The sequence below is a fragment of the Stegostoma tigrinum genome, chromosome 15, assembly GCF_030684315.1.
Source record: "Stegostoma tigrinum isolate sSteTig4 chromosome 15, sSteTig4.hap1, whole genome shotgun sequence".
Taxonomy (NCBI): Eukaryota; Metazoa; Chordata; class Chondrichthyes; order Orectolobiformes; family Stegostomatidae; genus Stegostoma; species Stegostoma tigrinum.
The window spans coordinates 61,312,668-61,333,627 of NC_081368.1; the positions used below are offsets into that span (position 1 = coordinate 61,312,668).

The 20,960-nt window shown below is 41.7% G+C and overlaps 1 protein-coding gene and 1 non-coding gene across 7 annotated transcripts in view; both read right to left on the reverse strand.

Annotated features, from left to right (window-relative positions):
- The window catches only part of elf1 (E74-like ETS transcription factor 1), a 263,652-nt gene extending 247,813 nt beyond the window's left edge, over window positions 1–15,839 (reverse strand). For 3 of the 6 annotated variants that reach the window (XM_048544400.2, XM_059651490.1, XM_059651489.1), the window contains exon 1: window positions 15,646–15,839. The gene's annotated coding sequence lies outside the window, so the exon portion shown is untranslated. Of the gene's footprint in view, window positions 1–15,387; window positions 15,407–15,623 lie in introns of those variants that run through there. The other 3 variants (XM_059651491.1, XM_059651492.1, XM_059651493.1) reach the window with 3 other exon arrangements.
- Window positions 15,840–17,011: 1,172 nt separating this feature from the next.
- trnae-uuc (transfer RNA glutamic acid (anticodon UUC)) lies at window positions 17,012–17,083 on the reverse strand. The gene has a single exon. It is a non-coding gene; the product is annotated as a tRNA-Glu (tRNA).
- Window positions 17,084–20,960: the final 3,877 nt, after the last annotated feature.

The window sequence follows — 20,960 nt, forward strand, 5'->3', positions numbered from 1 at the left end:
CAAAGGCAAGAAAAGAGTGCTTTAAAAGATTAAAACCTACATCCACCTAACTTTTCCCCAATTGTGTTAAAGTTTCGATTTCTCTACAATACTGTGCTCATTGATGAGCCAGTTTCTGTTATCTGAGCACTGTGTATAGTTGGATTAATCCTGTTCTCTTTCCAATAGAGAATGTGGTCAAAGGGAAAGCAGAGTGATTTAAAAACCGTCGGTCAGAAGTCTCTGGGAGATACAGACAGCTCCCTGATCATATTTGGAAAAGCTAAATTTAAACCAAATATTTGTGAGAGAGCGAGTGTGCGAGAGAAAGAGAGAGAGAAAGAGAGAGAGAAAGAGAGAGAGAAAGAGAGAGAGAAAGAGAGAGAGAAAGAGAGAGAGAAAGAGAGAGAGAAAGAGAGTGAGAGAAAGAGAGAGAGAGAAAGAGGGAGAGAGAGAGAAGAGAGAGAGAGAAAGAGAGAGAGAGAAAGAGAGAGAGAGAAAGAGAGAGAGAAAGAGAGAGAGAAAGAGAGAGAGAGAGAAAGAGAGAGAGAGAGAGAAAGAGAGAGAAAGAGAGAAAGAGAGAGAAAGAGAGAAAGAGAGAGAAAGAGAGAAAGAGAGAGAGAGAGAGAAAGAGAGAGAGAGAGAGAAAGAGAGAGAGAGAAAAAGAGAGAGAGAGAAAGAGAGAGAGAGAAAGAGAGAGATTAGCTATTTGATTTATATGCTGGAGGATCCATCAAATTTCTAAGATTCCTTCAGCAGTGCCTCCTCACAAACTCACAGTCTGTCACTATCCAGCAGAATTAGAGCAGCGGGCATATGGGAACACCTCCCAATGTCACAACATTCTCTCTTGGACATACTTCACCTTTACTTCATCATCTCTGGATCAGAATCCTGGAACTCCCTGTGCAACAACACTGCAAGTATCTTCAACACAGTAACTGCAGCCAACCTCCACCATCTTCTCATGGGCAACCCGGGATGGGCAATTAATATCAAACTTACCAGCGAGTTTTGAGAAGATTTGTAGCTCAGGTTGAGGTTCTGGATGTGAGTTTGCCCGCTGAGCTGGAAGGTTAGTTTTCAGACGTTTCGTCACCATTCTAGGTAACATCATCAGTGAGCCTCCGACGAAGCGCTGGTGTTATGTCCTGCTTTCTATTTACCTGGTTAGGTTTCCTTGGGTTGGTGATGTCATTTCCTGTTCTTTTTCTCAGGGGATGGTAGATTGGCTCTGGTTGCCAGGGATGTGGAGAGTTTGTGGGAATTGATTTCAGAGCTCAGAGCCTTGGCAATTGAAGTTACTGAAGCCAATGGTGGAGACCAAAACTGGGACAAGTACAAATATCTCAGAAGTGTTTGAGGACTTCTTTAGGCTAGAGAGATAAGGTGAGATGAGGATCGTCAAATGGGAACAGTGTTCAACCAAGGAGTTGTCAATTTTCAAAGCCATATATTGAGAATAGAGCAGGATATTTCCTGTTTGGAGAAATCTACTAGTTATTCCCCCAAGCTTTGCTGCAGTTTTTGAAATCCATTTTTTTCCCACGACTGGGGATTTTGGCAAAGCTATGATGAGTGATTCCAGTGATTAGAACAGAAATATTTCTTTTCATTTTCTGCACCTTCAACTTCAAGTGATTTATCAGCCATCAGCAGGGAGACACTGTCAAGATCCTTCTTGCTGCTACACTTGCTGAATCAGATGATTGCTCTATGCAAATATTAAACAGATGGTATTGAATCACGTTGCATTGTAGTCTATATTACTGTTCAGGAAGTATTTATCCTACTAGCCTAAGTTGGTTTCCAACATTATAGGACAGATTCCCTGGCACTGCTTGTTAGTGACAATGTTTAGAACCAATCCAGCTTTAAAGTCGGAAGTTACTGCTGAGCGTTTCTTCACTGAAAAGGTGGTATCTATGCCAACTTCAAAAGAAGCACTCTCATTTTTGGCTCGTTTATGGGCACATCCAGAAAGCCCCCAGCCAGAAGCTAAGTGGCTTTCTAATTGTTTTCTTGTATAAACAGTGCTGTTTCAGAGGATGGTGAATCAATTGCAGTAATGTTACTCATCGTCTTTGGCAGATAAAGTCAAAGTTGCAGAAAACAGTCAGTACTGCAGGTGCTTAACAGTTTCAGCTCACAAAACCTTCCGCAGTTCAAGAACAGACAGCCTCAACATGCCCTTCCTCAAAGCTCTGTGTACAGTACTGCAGCTGATCTGCACCAGAGAGAAAGAGAGACAGAGAGCGAGACAGCAAGTCAGAAGGAGAGTAATGCAAGCTCCAAAAGAACAATATTCCCATGAGGTTGCCAGGAGAGCTTGCTGCCTTTTTGACAAGAAATTAAACCTGGTCCGCCCTTTCAGATGTACATTGAAACCTCGTGGCACTGTTTGACGAAGGGTAGAGAGCAAAGCCGTCATGTGAACAGACTGCTAACCCAGAGAACTGGACTAATGGCCCACAGACCTGAACTCAAATCCTGCCCTTTGATGTGAATTCAAATCCTGCCAAAGCACCTGGGTAAATTAAATTCTATTAATAAAGCGCAGCCAAAATAAAATCTGACAGCAGTAATGGTGACCATGAAAGATCCAGATACTGAAGCTACCAGTCTCAGAGAATCGAAGGATAGGGGGTGCAGGCAAGAAAGTAGAGTTAACAAGGTGTAGAGCTGGATGAACACTGCAGGCGAAGCAGCATCAGAGGAGTAGGAAGGCTGGCATTTCAGGCCTAGACCTTTCTCCCACTGCAACTCTCTCGTAACCCTCATTGGCCTTGAAACTGCTCGACCATATCCTGAAGCAAACCAGGTACTACAGCCATATTACCTTTCTTAGTACCTGCCCATGGGACTGGATCATCCCCAAAGGACATCCCAATTTGGCCCCGACCGTGACCAATGTCTACAATCAGAACATTGAGATCCTTCAAAAACGTTTCTCCCTGCGGCTCCTGAAACACACACTCACAGCAATGCGCCAGCAGCGCCTGGCACTACAATCAAGCCTACCCCAGCTCAGAGCCTCCCCTCTTCTAAGAAGTAGAGTTGATTCCCAAAATTGGAGAAGTTCACATCAAAGGGCATGGACAGCTCAAATAGCTATATGGCCTCCACCTGATTCTAGTCTTTTGTTTTTATGATACACATCTTCAACTTGTAAAGGATTTTGTTTCCAAGCGCACCTTGCTTCAGTAATGGTAAATATGGGCCAGGCATTCAACTTGCAGCATCTGATCTAAATGCTGAAGAAATAACAGTGAAGTGATTTTTAAAGAGAACAAATACTGACCTGCACCTGACCAAAGATTGAGGCAAATCCAGGGAACCCATGTGGGATGCACTAAAACAGTTATGCTGAAATTACCATTTTACCAAAAACAGTGAAACCAGACAACTGTGCCAGTGTCACGAAATTCACACTTTCATAACAAGTTCACACGTTGCAAGATATAATGCTTGTAACAGTGTTCAGTTTGAAGCTGGACTCAGGAATAAACAAACAAGCCATATTTCAGTCAACTACTTGGCAGTGCAGAGAGAGAATAAGATGGATTCTTAACACAATCTGGATGGCTTGCATTCTCACCTCCCTTCCAACCAAAGGCCGTGCCTGGGGATAAAGCAAATGGGTAAACAGCAATTTAAATCACCAAAAACTCCAGATTCTCCCCACTGACATTTTACTACTGCTGAGGAAAGAGAACAGCCTTGTGGATAATTGTGGATTTAGTTCTCACTCTCACAACTCAAGGACTCTAAGAACTTAAACAACTAACAAATACAATGCCATAGAGAACATTCCCTATCACCCCAGATGACACCATTTTCAGCACTGCTGAGTAGGTAATAAAATGTCTCTTTCTTTCAGTCAAGAAAACTTCAGAACTAGCTCCTTCATTTTGATTTTGCTAACTATGTTTCAGTTGAAGTGATAGCTTGCATTAAAAACAAAATTAGAAAATTGGCGCAAATGATCAAGACAGTTAAAAATAGGGGAGAAATTTCCCCTTCCTCCCCGGTCATAACCTTCACACCGATAAAGAAAAATGCTTTTTCGGCTTCATCATTGGGTCTAAATCCTGGAACTCCCTACCAAATGGAATGGAGGATTAATCTAGAGATAGTAAGAACTGCATACGCTGGAGTCAGAGATAACACAGTGTGGAGCTGGAGGAACACAGCAGGCCAGGCAGCATCAGTGCAGCTGGAAAGTTGACATTTTGAGTCTGGACCCTTCTTCAGAAATGGATCAATCTGCACGGATTTCAGTGTTGCAGACCACCACCACCTTCAAGAGCGATTCGGTGACAGTAAGGTGTGTGAGTTCAGCCAGACAGGCAGCAAGCCTGACCTATCCTAAGGTTATTAAATCAAAGGTCTTGCCAACAGTTTAACTTCATCACCTCTTGGCTAAGTAGTTGTCCACGCCAATGTTTCTATAAAAACGCAGCACTCAGTTTAACTATCTTCAGAACAAATGGTGCTCCAAAGAAGTGTCATATTGGACAAAAAACTTTAATTTGGCTTCTTTTGCTACAGATCCTGCCAGGCCTGCTGAATTTCTCCAGCATTGTCTCTTTATATTTCAGTTAAATAAAGTCTCTGTTTCTAAACAAAAACTGTCATTTTGTTTTGGGTTGTGAAAAAAATTGGCATCCTGGTTTATATACACAGGCTGTCCCCATTCACACTACTCAGTAACATGACATCATAGTGTAAACATGGATCTAAAGCTTAAGACAGTGACCATACCTCGAAAAAAAAGTGTTCTTTTTGATCCAAAATGCTTTGGGACATCTGAGGTTCACAGCTTTTGTGAGAACTAAAAAAATTTAGAGAAATATTGTCTCGATGGGAGATCATCAACCTTAAAATTGAACATTTTCTAACTACAGATGCAGATAGATCTGCTGTACACTGTATTTGCAACAGTACATGCTGTTTAGTCTTTTTACTAACATCAAGTAGGGATGTTCGATCAGAAATAATTCTCTTCACTCATCTGAATTTGAAGAAGGTGTAATGATAATGATGGCACTGCAAACTGAACCTTTCAATGACTATAATCTCTCATTGCATTCAATGGGGAAGTGTTACATGGATACAAAACAAAGTTTATCTGGTTTTGATTTCAAAAAAGAGAAATGAGTTGTTGACTCGAGGAGAATGCAAAATTGCCCTTGGAACACCAGTGAGACAGGTACACATTTCACCTTCCTCTCTCAAGTTCCTGTTGTTCACTGAGTTGGCAATCTGGGGTTGATAAAGAACCAAACCACACCCCCTCCACATAACCCTCATGCCTGAATTAATTCCCCGGTATCAAATATGTAGCGTGACTGAACAAAGTTGTCGCCTACACTGCTGCTTCTAAAAGTATTATCAACATTGGAAAGGAAAATCCTACCTACAGAAACACTAAAATTCTGTTTCCAACATTGAAAGCTTATTCAACACTTTGGCTAAGACTTTAACTCACTTTAAACCCGTTCACTTACAGAATTAAAGAATGTGCCATGTGCTTCTAAATCCAATCTAAAACTGAAAAAAGAAAGTGGATTATTTCAACTGTATACATCAGGTTATTAGGTTGCCAAGTTGCTGGCTGAGCCGGCTTCAGACAGAGAGTAAGCATAATGGGCAGGTAATCAAATTGGCAGTGAAACAAAATGCCATGGAATTCTGAAATAAGAAAATATGCTGAATCAGTGGATCAGGCAGCATTTGTGATGAAAACGAATGTCAACGTCTCATATTGATGAGCTTTTAACGGGACTCACTGAAATATTAACTCTTTCTCTCCTGAATGCTGCCTGACCTGCTGAGAATTTCCAGTTTTTTTTGTCTGTACTAGATAGGAAGGGATGAATGGTGTCCCGTTATATGGTTAGACATCCTGGAAAAGCCCCAAACATTGTCTTATTAATGAAATTATGTAAGAAAATGATGTAAGTTGCATAGCAACTTACCAACATCACATCAATAGGTGGCATTGTAAGCAGTACTGACGGAAACATAAAATTACAAAGAAATTCTGATAGAATAGGCAAAATGGTGGTAAATAAACTTCATCTCCATAAGAATATTAACTTCGGATTTATGAAAGGAAATATTAGAATAATTTGTCAATGAGGAACAGCCAAAAATAGCAGATTCAAAGATTTAAGGGAAAATCAGTAGAACCTGCAAATGTTATATCCTTCAAAACTGAACTCCAACATGATAAAGACATTGATCTCCAAGTATTATTGCTTCCCCCCTAGGATCTTGGCATCTATATATATACACATAAACAATTAAAATATCAGAAAAGTCCACAAAGTGATTAAGATGTTGATAAAACACTGTCTCTCACATTGGGACAACCAAAACAGAAGAGAGGAGTATCTGTTCTTCAGTTATATAAAGCCCTGGCTAGACCACAGCTCGAGTACAGAGTGTACTTCTTAGCATTACACATCTGCAAGTACAGCTTGGGCTTCGAGACAGTGCGACATGGAGGCTCATTGGAATGGTACCTGGATTTCAAGGTTAAATTACAAGGGAGAGATTATACAAACTCGGGTCATATTCCCTGAAATTCAGATCAAATCACATCTTAATGTCTTTGAATATTTTAGGAAATTAGGAGAACAGGTTGTCTCTAGCTACTTCCATCAGCTTGGGGAGACTGGAGTTCAAATTTTGAACCAGCCGTTTTAAGGACTAAAATTAGGAAACAATAGCAATGGAGGGTAGATCAATTGTTAATTTTACAATCTGAGATCAGTATTTTTTAATACTTGTGCTAATGAAAATGGAATAAAGACATATAGTTCCAGATCCCATATTGGCCAAGATATAATTGACCAGTGAAACAGGCTCAGGGGGCTAAACAGTCTTTTGTTGTTCTACACTGCAAGTATGTATAATGTCGCTGCATGCAAGGATAAAGAATCTGTGAATACCATGAGAAGCCCTGCATAACGTTGCCTTCCAGACCTAACACAGCAGTCATAATACAAGTAGGTTTCTGTTGTGCAATTAAATAATGTCACATCTGGGAGCTTATATCTACAGTGCATTCAAATCTAATATTCTCTTTATAAGGCAGAAGTATCCTTTGAACTGAAGACACAACCTGGAAAGAATGCCAATGATATAATCCTAGTTGTCCTTCAAAGCACAGTTTGCAACAATGTCTGGAAAATTGCTTTCCTAGAAAGAACGACTTCTATCAATATAACACTTCTCCTGACCTCAGGATCTCGTTGTAGATAACATAATAATTTGTAATATAATCACTTCGGTGTTGCAGGAAATATGACAACCATTTTATGCAAAGCAGGATCTGAGACATTGTAATTCAGTAATAATCAGAATCTGTTTTAGGTGATGTTGCAAAGGGGTAAATCAATGGCATAAAGCATTACGGATCCTCAACATTAATGTCACTGAACACTATACATGCCATGTTAGCCAACCCCAGCCTGACATGAAAGTGAGAAACCTTCAGACAGCATATTCTGCCAATGCAGATGCACTTTGTTAAAATGTGGAAATAGGGCACAAGAAGAGAGTGTTTTGGCACAAATATATGTCCTCATCCCCCTCATGTGGAAGGAACATGGCATGCCAGCAGATCTCCGAAATTCCATCATTGTGATCAATATTAAGAAATCATCAATTATAATTGGATTGTGATAATTACGGAGGGGTCAGAGATAGCAAGAATTGCAGATGCTGGAATCAACACAGTGTGGAGCTGGAGGAACGCAGCAGGTCAGGCAGCATCAGTGAAACAGGAAAGTAGACATTTTGTTCAGGTACCTTCATCAGAGCTCTGATGAAGGGTCCTGACCCGAAAAGTTGACTTTCCTGTTCCTCTGATGCTGCCTAACCTGCTGAGTTCATCCACCTCCATACTATGTTGATTATGGAGGGGTCTGCAGCGATCTGTCACAGGGAAGGTCATTGCAAAAATTCATCTCAAAACTACCTTCTCCCAGAGGCTGACTGCATTGGACTCTCAATGCAGGCAACATCCATCAAGTGACACAGAGGACATAATCGTCACATCAAGAAAGGTTCAATGAAAGTGTAGAGAGCAGTAGCAATCTTTATACATGGCCTTCTTCAACCTCACCAAGGCTTCAGATCCATCAGCTTTCCCCTCAAATTTAGCTATCCACAGAGATTTATCACTGTATGCAAGCTAATGTAACAGCATACAAACTATGATCTTCTCCAAAGATTCTATTACAGAGCCAACGTGTCCACAAACTGGGGTCAAGCAAATTTGTGTCACTGCTCAGTGGTCGTCTCCATCTTCCACACAGTAACACTCCACTCCTCATCCATGAAGCTGGAATGGAGCTTCTATACAAGTCAAACAGGAAACTATTCAATCTGAATCACCTCCTGTACACATCCAAGACCAGCCCAATCTCTGTCATCAAGCTATAGCGTACAGATAACGTTTCTGTGGCCACATACTCCAAGACCAAACTACAAACCAGCTTCAATGCATTCACGGAGGTGCATGAGTAAATGGGTCAGAGATAAACCATTGGAAAACCTGGGTCAGTTCTCATAACATTGAATCACATTTCAGTGAGGGAAGATGTTGAAGAAAAAAATTCAATATTATCTCCAGTGAGTCAGTGCAGCCTTTGACCAGATGAGGACCAAAGAGCTGGAATCCAGCATCTAGCTGCGATCTATATTGACAGTCATAATACCTGCCTTTGCGTATATGTTGAAGACATGGCCAATGTGCTGCAGACATCTCAAAAACACTTGAGAAATATCACCTGCAAGGCCTCCCACAGAATTCAGCCAATCCACTGAAAGGGTAGGTGCTCTGATATCAATGCCTTCTGAGGCCAAAACTCCCAGCGTCACTGCACTGGTTACTGTCAATCCAGCTGCTTTGGCTGGACCATATCATTGGTATAGCCGATAAGATGCACAAAATGTTCTCAAAAAAAAGTGTTGCTGAGAGAAAATCTTTCAAAGGAAATGCTCAAAGCGTTGCCGATAAAAATGCAACATCCATTATCTCTTGCTCAGGACCACCCAAATGATGAGGAGAAGCATCCATGAAGGTGCCCACCATTTTGAGCATCTCTGATAGGCAGCCAAACACAAATGGTGGAAGGGCTGGTGAAAACCCAACCATCTCATCTACCCATTTTTTTCAGGTACCAGCTGTGGCAGGGTGTGTGCATCCAGCATTGGGCTGCTCCATAACCTCAGGCCCACAACTCCAGACTGGAAGAAAGTCATCTTCAGTCTTAAGAGGACTGCCTAGGAGCACTGAGATCATTCAAGTCGGTACAAAAAATGATGTCTCTGAAGGCACAGCCCTCCCTCAGCATTGGACTGTAATGTCAGCCGAAGGTTTTGTGCTCAAGTCTCTGACATGGAATTTAAATCCACAACTTTCTGACTCCATAGGTAAAATCATTGGGGGCTAATACCCTAACAGTCTAAAATGCATAACATTTTTAATTGAGCAATAGAGGTGGAATTCACTAGCCTCAATACTCTTAAGCTGTATGTACTGCGCATGATATGCTCTACGATAGCAGCTCTCAGTCAATCCCATATGACTGGCAACTACTCAAAGTAAACGCTACATTCTCACAAAGACTGGCAGCCCATTAAACCTACTTAAAAATGCACACAGCTTGTCATGGTCACCAGCCTTGGATATACCAAAACAGCTTTGAAATTGGCGCAGAAAGCGCATCTCATGGAACCAGCAAGTTGACTGCGCTAATGTGCCAGAAAGCCCCATATAAAAACAACTTCTGCAGGTGAGGTAGTCAAACTCAGATCGAGTTCACAAGGAAAGCTGCACCAAATGGCACTCTCTTCTTGGAGCTTACAGTCAATTAATCCATAAATTCAAACTCCAACTTTTAATGCAGTTGAACTTCATCTCACTGTTTTCTTCATTTTCTCAAAAGGTTCAGCCAGTTACATCCAATTGATAAGTTACTTATAATCTGAAACGAGCAGATTTACTTGATGTCAACCCTGTTTCCTTTAGACGTAACAGAAAACGGGCAGATTGTTGCATATGCAGTTACTCAGAAGTCACGTGCCAGTTTTTCAACAGTCTGATATAATGGAGTGAGTGGGAAGGGTTGACAGGCCATGATGGGCGAGCGTGAACGTAATGGCAGATGCAAGCCAACAAGACAGAATCGCCTACTACCCTGTATGGGTATGCCCGAGCATTCCAGTGTACAACGCCATTGGATGTCTGCCAGCTAATATAAATGGTGCAGATTGTACTGCACAGTGTCATCAGTATCAAGAAACCATATTCATTAAAATAAACAGCACAAGATTACCACATGACCACAGAAACAACTTGCATTAATTTTGCATCTTCAGTGTAGCAACACATCCCAAGACACTTAGAGTATTCCAAAATTAAATTTAGCAAGTCACCAAAATCTGCAAAGAAGTAGGTTTTAAGCAGCTTCTAAATCAGGAAAAGGGTCTGGGATGAGGATTTCTGAGGCAAGGGTTGAGAAGATTAAAAGGCATTGTCACCAATGATAAGGCAAATGAAATGAAAAACTCACAAGAGGCCAGTGTTAGAGCAAGACTGAGTGAATTGTAGGCCTTTACAGAAATAATGGACGGGCAGTGCCAAATTCAAAGAGGAAAAAGAAGAACAAAAATAGGACTGGGAGTTAATACAAGCACAAGGGTGATGATAATGAATAGCTTTAATGCAAGTTAGGTTGCAAACAGTATAACAGCGTGGGAAATATGAGCATGAAGAGACCACATGACCACTTCAGCTTGTTCTATCAGTCAATATGATGGTAGCTGATCTTCTGACCCCACTCCACATCCCTGCCTTTACCCCATATCCCTCATTTCCCAGAAAGGCCAAAGCTCTGTCTATCTCAGCCTTGATTATGTTCAATGATGGAGCATCCACAACCATCCAAATGATTCCAATTATCCACACCCCTCAGTGAATAAATTTCTCTGCAGGTCCACCCTGAACAACTGACCCCTTGCCCTGAAACTGATCCATATTTTTCTAGATCCCCAGGCTTGGAGAACCCACTTGTGGCCACCCTATCAAGTACCTTCTGAGTTTTATATGCTTCCAGAGGACAGATCAAATTTTCCCAATTTTTGACCATAAGACAACAATTTCATCCTAAGGATCAATAGTGAACTTTTTCTTGCCAAGTATATCCTTCCTCGAAAGAGGAGACCCACACTGTTCATAGTACACCAGTTTCAGTCTCAAAGCTCAGCATAATTGAAGCAAAACTTAATTCTTTCACTCTAGTCTCCTTATAATAAATACCAACATGCCATTTGCTGTTCAAATTGCTTTCTGCATCTACATGCTAACTTTCTGTTCTCCCTGTACAAGACCAAAGTTCCTTCGAACATATACATTTCGAAAGTGTTTTTTATAGTCAAACTGAATAGCATTGTAGTTCCCATTCTTTTATTCATTCTGTAACCTGTCAATATCTATTTTCTCCTCACAAAGTTTACATTCCCACTTGGCTTTCTATTGTCAGCAAACTTAGATACATTACTCTCAGTCGCTTTGTCTAAGTCATTGATTTGGAAAATTATATAACCAGCGCACCCTGCTTCACCGCAGCTACCTTAGCAAATTGCAGTTACAATGCATTTGCTTGTCAGTACAGTTAAAATCAAAAACATATATGACAACAGTAAAAGAATGCGACTAAATTAACCTTGCCCCCTCTCCAATTCAAACCATTGTCATCCCGTTTCACATGAATGAATAGGCCAAACTTCAAAGATCATAGATGACAAAGTTCCCTGATAAGCATCTTGCTGGCAAAAACTGAAGGTTACTTACAGAGGGTAAATGTTACTGCAAATGAAAAAGATCTGTTCAGAAATAATTCTCTTTCAAATATTCCATACACAAACTAAAAATGCTTATTTTAATATGTTTCTCCCACCCACTAACCCCAACCACCCCGTCTCTCCTACAACACAGTCCTGCATTAAGTTAGCTTATGCCACCCAGTACATTAATCGAGACCCTTGTAATAACCTCGATATTATACAAAGGAAAGAGAAAATGAAAACTTAGGATTCCATTCTCTGGAGTTCTATGGTCTGGTCTACATAACAAAGGGCAGGATTAAGGCTTGGCAAGTCTTTACGTGATGTTGCAAGTCCGGTTGTTATGGTTAGGTATATGCAAGGTACACTTTCTCCCACCATACTCCAACAGCATACCTTAAGCCAACCTCTGAACGAAACTGTAGTAGCTTGAACTTTTCCATTTATCACATCAGCCTTGTTGTAATTCCATTCTAAATGTATGCAGACTAAACGTCATCTTGAGAAAATTACGAAATCAGTATGTGCTTGTAAGGCACAGACACTTTGAATGTAGATGGATAAACCCTGATAATGAGACAGGGCTGATCCACAATAACAATCAGCATCTCCGCCTGAAATCTAAAGTTTATTCTCTGCTAAAAACTTACATTTATATGGGACTCTGTCCATTGTAAAATGGACGAAGCCACTTCACTGTGATCAGATAAAGAAAATTGACATTACATCAAGAGGCAGAAACATTTTGACGGGTTACTAAAGATCGGCTTTCAGAAACTTCTTAAAGAGAATGTGACGGGTATAGAGGCGATGTCTGGAGGTCCATCAGAGCTTAGAAGCAAAACAGCTGAAAGTTAAAGCACCAGTAGGACAACAGAGGGAAAGGGGGATGCACAAAAGGCCAGAGGTGAAGAAACAGAGAGACCTTGGAACACTTTAGGTTACAGAGGTTGAGAATTTTAATAATCAACATGGTTGTTCATCAATAAGCCTAGATGCGATGGATAAGCTTTGGGGACAGGAGTAGTTGAGCAGAGTTTTGGACAGACTTAAATTTATGGAGAATGGAAAATGGAAGACTGGCCAAGGGTAAGTAAAGTACTAAAGCCTGGAAACGAGCAGTTTCACCTTCACCTCAACTGCCGTCCTGGTTGAATGTAGAAGTTCAAAGCTTCAAATGACTGGAGAGCGAAGTGGCACAAGACTCTCTACGGAATCTCGCCTCACTCCCCTCTGTAGGAGTACTACAGGAGGACTGTGATTGTAACACAGTTCAACTGGGACAAATGTAGCCATCCTAGGACAAGCCAACCAAAGACACACACAAGAGCTCCTGAAGGCCTGCCACTCGAACCGGAACTCCATTAACTAACATGTAGAGCTGGACCCTATACACCAACCACTAAGAAACAAATCCGGGAGTGATGCCACCCAACCGTGCAAACCAAGGCACTTAAATAGCAAGTGGGACAGAACACCGACGCTTCACTGGAGGCACACTGGTATGTTACCTCGCAGGGTGACAAAACATCCGCAACCAAACTTACCAGCTCAGCGAGCAAGTCCATAACTACAGGTTTAGCTGTTACAGGGAACAGCAGATCTCAAGTACAGCTCTCTTCAAATGTCAGCGACTCCCCATCGGTTAAATTAATTCCCTTAATAGATAAGACTGGAAATCAACCAGTATAACAAGCTGACACAGTGCAGCAGAAAGGTAACTCCTGCCCAGAATAAACAAGCTGAAGCCTACAGCACAGAATGAAACATGCCCTGCTGCAAGTTAAAATGTAGAAGAAAGTATAAATTAGGCTGAAATCACAGTGGAGTCCATTGCTTTCCTAATCTATTTGGAGCATCTTAATACTCTGCCATTTTCAAACCAGTACGACCTGAAAACCAAACTATAATTTGTCAAACCCTTCGATCGTACTTTGTGTAGTGGTATCACAGGAAAACTGCATTTCAGCTTGACTCTGTTGGTAACATTCTTGTCTCAGAAGAAGGGTTAAAGGTTAAAGTTCCAAGCGCCATTCCATACATAATCTCAGATGTTACCACAATTCAATAGCAGCAAATTGGACATAGAACACTCAGATACTGAGCAGTCATGCAGGTCATTGTGTAACAAGTACTTTCAGCTGTCCCTCATGCCTCAGAGTGAGAGAAGGATGTATGTTGAAAAATTCCATTCCAATAATTTGACCATAAAATCTAGGCTGACAACATGCAGTACTAAGGGAATGCTAAACTGCCAGTGTTGCTGTTTATTGGGTGATGTGTTAAATAGAAGCCCTGCCTGGCCTCCTTACATGAATTAAAACATCCCATGGGCTGGTTGGGCTGAAGGGTCTGCGTCCATGCAGTATGATGCTATGACTGTGTCCCTGGTGTCTTGGCAATAATGTATGCCTCAAATTAACATCATAGACAGATTTGGTATAGATTGAGGTTTGTGGAGGTGTGCTCTGCATAAATTAGCTGCTGAACTTCCTGGGTTACAATAGTAACTACACTTCAATAACTTCCTTGACTGTGATGTAGTTGGCATGTTCTGAGCTGTGAAAGGGACAATATAAATGTAAGTTAGTCTTCTGTCATCTGGCTTACTCCCCCTGCACAAAATCCTCATATTTCTTATCATCCCACCCTATTAAATGACTAAAGTCTTTAGCTGTTGTATGGGAAAGGCACATCTCACACTTACTGCTCTGTCAGAACTCCAAATGCCAGTCAATATGCTGAACAGCTCAGAACCACCACAGCACAATATGGATAGAAACACACATTTAATTTTGAAAATAAAATCTCTATTCCACAATTTGGATTTGAATTCCTCCAAACATTTTGCAATTTTGCTGTCAGTTTGACATTTTCTTTTGACTTTTTTAAAATTGCAAACAGCTTCACAATTCTGAGATTCCCTGTATTCCCCCCAAAAAAATCAGGCAGGTCAGACCATTAGAAGGCCAATGGAATTTTACAGATGACTTTGCAGTCAATGCTGACTATTCTAAACAGTGCACAGAAGCAGGACTCCCTCTTTTCCTCACTCCACCCCCCCCCCCCCCCGCAACCAATCCACACCCAAATTACTTTGGGTGATTCATAATGTTTATTCTACTTCAAGACAGAGTACCACTGGTTGCTTTCCATATTTGAATTTTCCAGCTATCGAGCTGCAGAACGTTTTCCCACTATGTTTTGCTCTCAGTGATCAGGTTATTGGGGTGAAGCACACAGTTTCCTACAACCTTGAACATCTTGGACTGTCGCCAGCAACAATGACTTTTTGATCGCAGGAGTACATCACAGCGAGTGTGTGTGAGCACAAATGAAGCAATCAACACAATGATGAAGATTATCTCCTGGTGATGCGATTACATCACTGCATTTACAAGCTCATATTTTATCAAAAACTAAAAGACTCCCAACCGGTAAAATTGGGGGGGGGGGGGGGGGTGGTGTTTCGTGAGTTGAGCTGTCATTAACTTGTTCGCTTCGAGCATGCTGTTTTGAATCCACCGGTACATCCATACTTACCCCACTCAATGGCTTAATCCCCTCAACTTTTAGAACAATTTACTGCGTGTGTACGATCATTGAAGTGGAGACGTTTTAAGAAAACGTGCGTCAGGCGCAGCAAAATCCTGGGCACAGTGGGTCACGGGTCATGCAATCAATGAACATGATGCCAGTAATCACATTTATTTGAGGGGACTGTCTCCTTCTGTAGCTAAGTTTCGCACTAAACACAAAGAAAAAGTTAGGAAACCCACCCTGAGCTTGTTCTCTACTCACCGTGGGAGTAGAGTCACCTCGAGACAGGTCAGTGCTGATGAATGAGGCGAAGTCTCTTCACAGTCGCCTGCCTCCACAGTCGGTCTCACTCCCCACCAAAACTCCTTGAAGGTTTGGGGATTTCCTAACTCGTTTCTCGTCCTTTCCATTGGCTCCGGGCGAATCACATTTTTCCATAACACTGTGGCCAATTTCTGCAGCAAGGGGCGGTCTCCAAGCTTCAGATGCGATGAGAATTAACATCATTTGACTGGCGCCAGAACTGTTTATTATCCACGAAAGGAACATATACAAATCGGTTTTGAATATGCTAAATAATTCCAGTAGGGCGGACATATAAAATGCTTTTCAATTTAAAGTAAAAAAGCTATTTTCGAAGTTTTTTTCCAAAATAATTCTCAATTTGATGACAATATAACACCCAAAAGACACAAATATATATAGGTGCACCAGAGTTAACACCTATGGGATAGGAATTAACTAGGAACAAAGAAATGGAAAAGTAAGTGCAATTAATTATTGGATTAAGGGGACTTTGACAACGAGAGTAGAAAGAAAACAGGAGACTGAAAAAGTATTGGTTTCTGTTTGCCACTGGAGGGAACTTGCTCTGATAAAATGGGATTTCGAAATTAATTTTACTTCGGATAATAACTTAATAGTGCGGGATAATTGTGCAGGGGGCCAGGTTGGACTGGGATGAAGTCGGCTTTCTGAGCATAATTGTACTTGCTGGATTTAAGGTCATTGTCCCGGTCTCTGGGAGAGTGTCCACATCGACAGAAACATTTAAATGTTTATAATTTTTAAATTCCCGACAGATTTGCTTGTGTTCATCTGACGGCTGTGACTGGAAGTGACTCGGACTTGTCCGCAGTAGAAAACCATGTCAAACTGTGTTTCTTTTTAATAAATGGTCCTTATGATTTACACTGCCCGTGCAGTGCATTTGGAGACGGTCCCTTGGTTTAGGGAACTACTCCTTCTTTCCCAGAAGTGACCCTCACTCCCAAAAAGTCCCTGAATTCTCGACATTAGATACCATGGGAAAAGTCAGAAGATTGACAGAGAACCCCCGAGAGTCACGCTTTGTCCTTTTACGCCCGACGAAAGCTACGGGACGGGAATTTGAGAGGATTCCAGGGTAATATAGAGTCAAAATCCCCTCTATCCCAGTTGGTCCCAATGTTAGCCAAACTCAGGCTCCAGGCAGCCCCAGGTAAGGGAGGCCATTGCAACGCAATCCCACTATCGGTCGCAGCGGCGTCTGTTGCAGTCGCTGCAACTTATGGGGGAAATCGTTCAGACGTTTGTTTGAACACGTCTCCATTACTCAAAAAAAAATTTGAAGGAAAAAAAATTCTCATTCCCATACCGGGAGTCGAACCCGGGCCGCCTGGGTGAAAACCAGGAATCCTAACCGCTAGACCATATGGGAGGAGTTGCATAGAACCTCTTCTGAGACGAATGTAAGTGTGTCATCAGCTCGTCACTGGGGTTAATTACGTACCGTTTCGAGGGTGTGGATTGGTTTATCTGCAGCCAGTGCTCAGCTAACTACAGTTAGACGATTGAAAGGGGTTGACTCCAATGAGTGGATTAATACTGGGCTAGTTGCAGGGAAAGGACTAATACTGGGGCTAGGTATAGTCAGAGGACTAATATTGGGCTAGATAATAAGGATTAATGCTAGGCAAACTTGGATAGGCACATGTATAACAGCAAAAGGAAGGGTATGCAGATTAGTTTGATCTTAGAGGAAGATAATAGGTCGGAACAACATTGTGGGCCAAGGGGCCTGTAGTGTGCTGTAATGTTCTATGTTTAAACTCTCGTCAAATTGTTAATACTGGGCTAGGTACCGTCAGAGGACTGATACTCGGGTAGGTGCAATCAAACGCCGAATGCTGAGCTACCAACAGTCAAAGGAATCGTACTGGACTATAACTCACTCAGAGATAGTAAAACCTGCCAGTGCTGGAGTCAGAGGTAACACAGTGTGGAGCTTGAGGAACACAACAGATCAGGCAGCATCAGAGGAGCGTGAAAACTGACGTTTTGGGACGGGACTCTTCTTCAGAAAGGGTCTTCTGATCATTTCTGAAGAAGTGTCCCAACCCAAAAGGTTAGCTTTCCCGCTCCTGTGATGCGGCCTGACCTGCTGTGTTCCTCCAGTTCCACACTGTGATGTCTAATACTGGACTAGTTACAGTCAAAGGACTAATATTAGGCTAGGTACAGTCAGAGGACTAATACTGGGCTAGGTGCAGAGGATTAATGCTAGACAAACTCTATTCAAAGGACTAATACTGGGCTAGCTTCAGTCAGGGGATTAACAACATCAGACTAACTCTAGTCAGCAGATCAAGACATGTGAACTGCAGTCAGAGGATTGATATTGGGTGAACTGCAGTTCGGAGGATTATTACAGAGTTAAATCCAGTCAGAGGATTGAAACGAGGTTAACTCCAATCAGAAGACTGACACTGGGTCAATTGCAGTCAGAGAATGTTCAGTAGGATGATCCCTTGTATGGAGGCATCGTCTAATTAGCAAAGGTTGGGATGCTATTCAATGGAGTTTAAAAGAATGTGAGGCGATCTCATTAAAACATACAGGATTCTTAAGGGGCTTATCAGGGTCAATGCTGAGAGGATGCATCCCATCAAGGGAGAGACTTGAACCTGAGAATATTGTCTCAGAATAAAGGGAAACCAAGCTAAGACTGAGATGAGGAGGAATTTCTTCTGAGAGTTGAGAGTCTTTGAAAGTCCGTCCCACAGAGAGCTTTGGTGGCAGAAGCTGAGATGGATGGATTCTTGATAAATAGGTGAATCGAGGGTTACGGGGAAAGGGCAGGAAAGTGGACGTGAGGAATGTCAGATCAGCCATGATCCTATTGAATAGCAGACCAGGCTCCAAGGGCCAGAACACCTCAGACCGTTCCTAATTCTGATCATCTAATAGCAGAAATATCTGTATCATCTATAACTACAGGTGAAGACTGGAGAATGGCTAATGTTGTGCCTTTATTTAAGAAAGGCTGTTAGGAGAAGTTCAGGAACTATAGAACTGTGAGTCTAACATTAGTGATGGTAAGTTGTTGGAGGTGATTCTGAAAGATAGGATTTATGTGCATTTGGAGAGGCAAGGAATGATTAAGGATTGTCAGCATTAAGGATTGTCAGCATGTTTGGTATAGAGGAAATCATGTCTCTCAAACTTGATTGTGTTTTTTGAGGAAGTAACCAAAAAGATTGATGAGGGCAAGCAGTAGATGTTCTTTATTTGGACTTTAGTAAAGTTTCTGATAAGCATGCATCTGGTAGACTAATTAGTAAAGTTAGATCACATGAGATTTAGGGTGAGCTTGCCAATTGGATACAAAATTGACCTTACAATAGGAGACAGAGGGTGATGGTGAAGGGTTGTTTGTTAGACTGGAGGCCTGTGACCAGTGGTGTTCCACAGACTTTGGTACTGGGTCCCACTTTTCTTTGTCATTTATATAAATGATTTGATTGTGAATACAGAAGGCATGGTTAGTAATTTTGTGGATGACACCAAAATTTGTGGTATAGTTGACAGGGAAGGAAGTTACAAAGAGATCTTGATGAAATGCGTTATTGGGCTAAGGAGCAGTAAATGAAGTTGAATTTGGATGAATGTGGCGTATTGCATTTTGGTAAAACAAACAAGGACATGACTTATACAATTAATGGTAGGGTTCTGGATAGTGTTGTAGAATAGAGAGGCCTAGGGGTTCAGATACACAATTCTTTGAAATTTGCATTACAGACAGGGTGGTTTTTTTTAGCACGCTTGCCTTCTTTGCTCAGACTTTTGAGTGTAGGAGTTGGGCTGTCATGTTGAGGTTATAAAAGACATTGGTGAGGCCTCTTCTGGAGCACTGTGTACAGTTCTGGTCGCTCTGACATTGGAAGTATTATTAAACTGTGGAGGGTTCAGAAAAGATTTACCAGGATGTTTCGGGGAGTAGAGTTTGAGTTATATGGAAAGGCTGGATAAGTTGGGACTTTTTTCACTGGAGCGTAGAAGGTTGAGAGGTGACCTTTATATAGGTTTATAAAATCATGAGGGGCATAGATAAGATCAGTTGCAAAGGTCTTTTTCCCTAAGTTGAGGGAGTTCAAAAGATGGGGGCATATTTCTAAGATGAGAAGAGAAAGATTTTAAAAGGACATAAGGGGCAACTTCTTTACAGAGAGTGGTTTGTATGTGCAACGAACTGCCAGAAGAAGTGGTAAATGTGGATACAGTTACAACATTTAAAAGATATTTGGATAAGTACATGAATAGGAAAGGCTTGGAGGGATATGGGCTAAATGCAGGCGAGTGGGACTAGATTAGTTTGGGAACATGGTGGCCGTGCACTGGTTGGGCCAAAGGGTGTGTTTCCACGCTCTGTTTGACTCTGACTGTATAACTCCAATCAGAGAATTAGCACTGGGCAGACCAACAGTTAGAGAATCAATGCCTGGTTAGCTCCAGTCAGAGGACTAGTAGAGAAGTTAAAGTCAGAGAATTGATACTATCAGTGATAATGGGAACTGCAGATGCTGGAGAATCCAAGATAACAAAGTGTGAAGCTGGATGAACACAGCAGCCCAAGCAGCATTTCAGGAGCACAAAAGCTGACGTTTCAGGCCTAAAAGGGTCTAGGCCCAAAACTTCAGCTTTTGTGCTCCTGAGATGCTGCTTGGCCTGAATTGATGCTATGTTGGCTTCAGTCACCATCACTGAGATTTCCTTTGCATTTCCAGATTTACTAATTGAATTTAAAATCCATCAGCTGGTGTGGTGGGATTGGTGGTATCTTTGATCCCAAAACATTGGTCTAGACCTCCTGCCGTTATCCATTACGAAAACACCTCTCCTAAGTAGACTTGCTGAAATGCAACAAAATAGCATTTCACCAATTTTTTTTGAATTTTGGAGTGAAATTCTTAGTAATACCCTTGCTACGTTTCTGTCTACAGTCACACAGTCAAAAAGATTTGATTTCGCTATCAAGCAGGCTCTTCACTTGAGTCCTGGTCTAATTCTCCAACATTAAAATAATGGCCCATCACCACGGGAACCCTGATTGCTGGCAGGTCACGTAGCCTGTATGTTGGTTTGCCAAACTACAATGACAAGCAGAACCTCAGCATGTTGTTTTTGACCCATGATTCTCCACGTAAGGTGTGCTCAATCTTGCCCGAGGACAGTAGACTGGGAAATGGAGGCTAGGTAGGTGCCTGCAAAAATGGAGAACGAAATCACACACAGCATCTATTGCAACCTGGCCACCA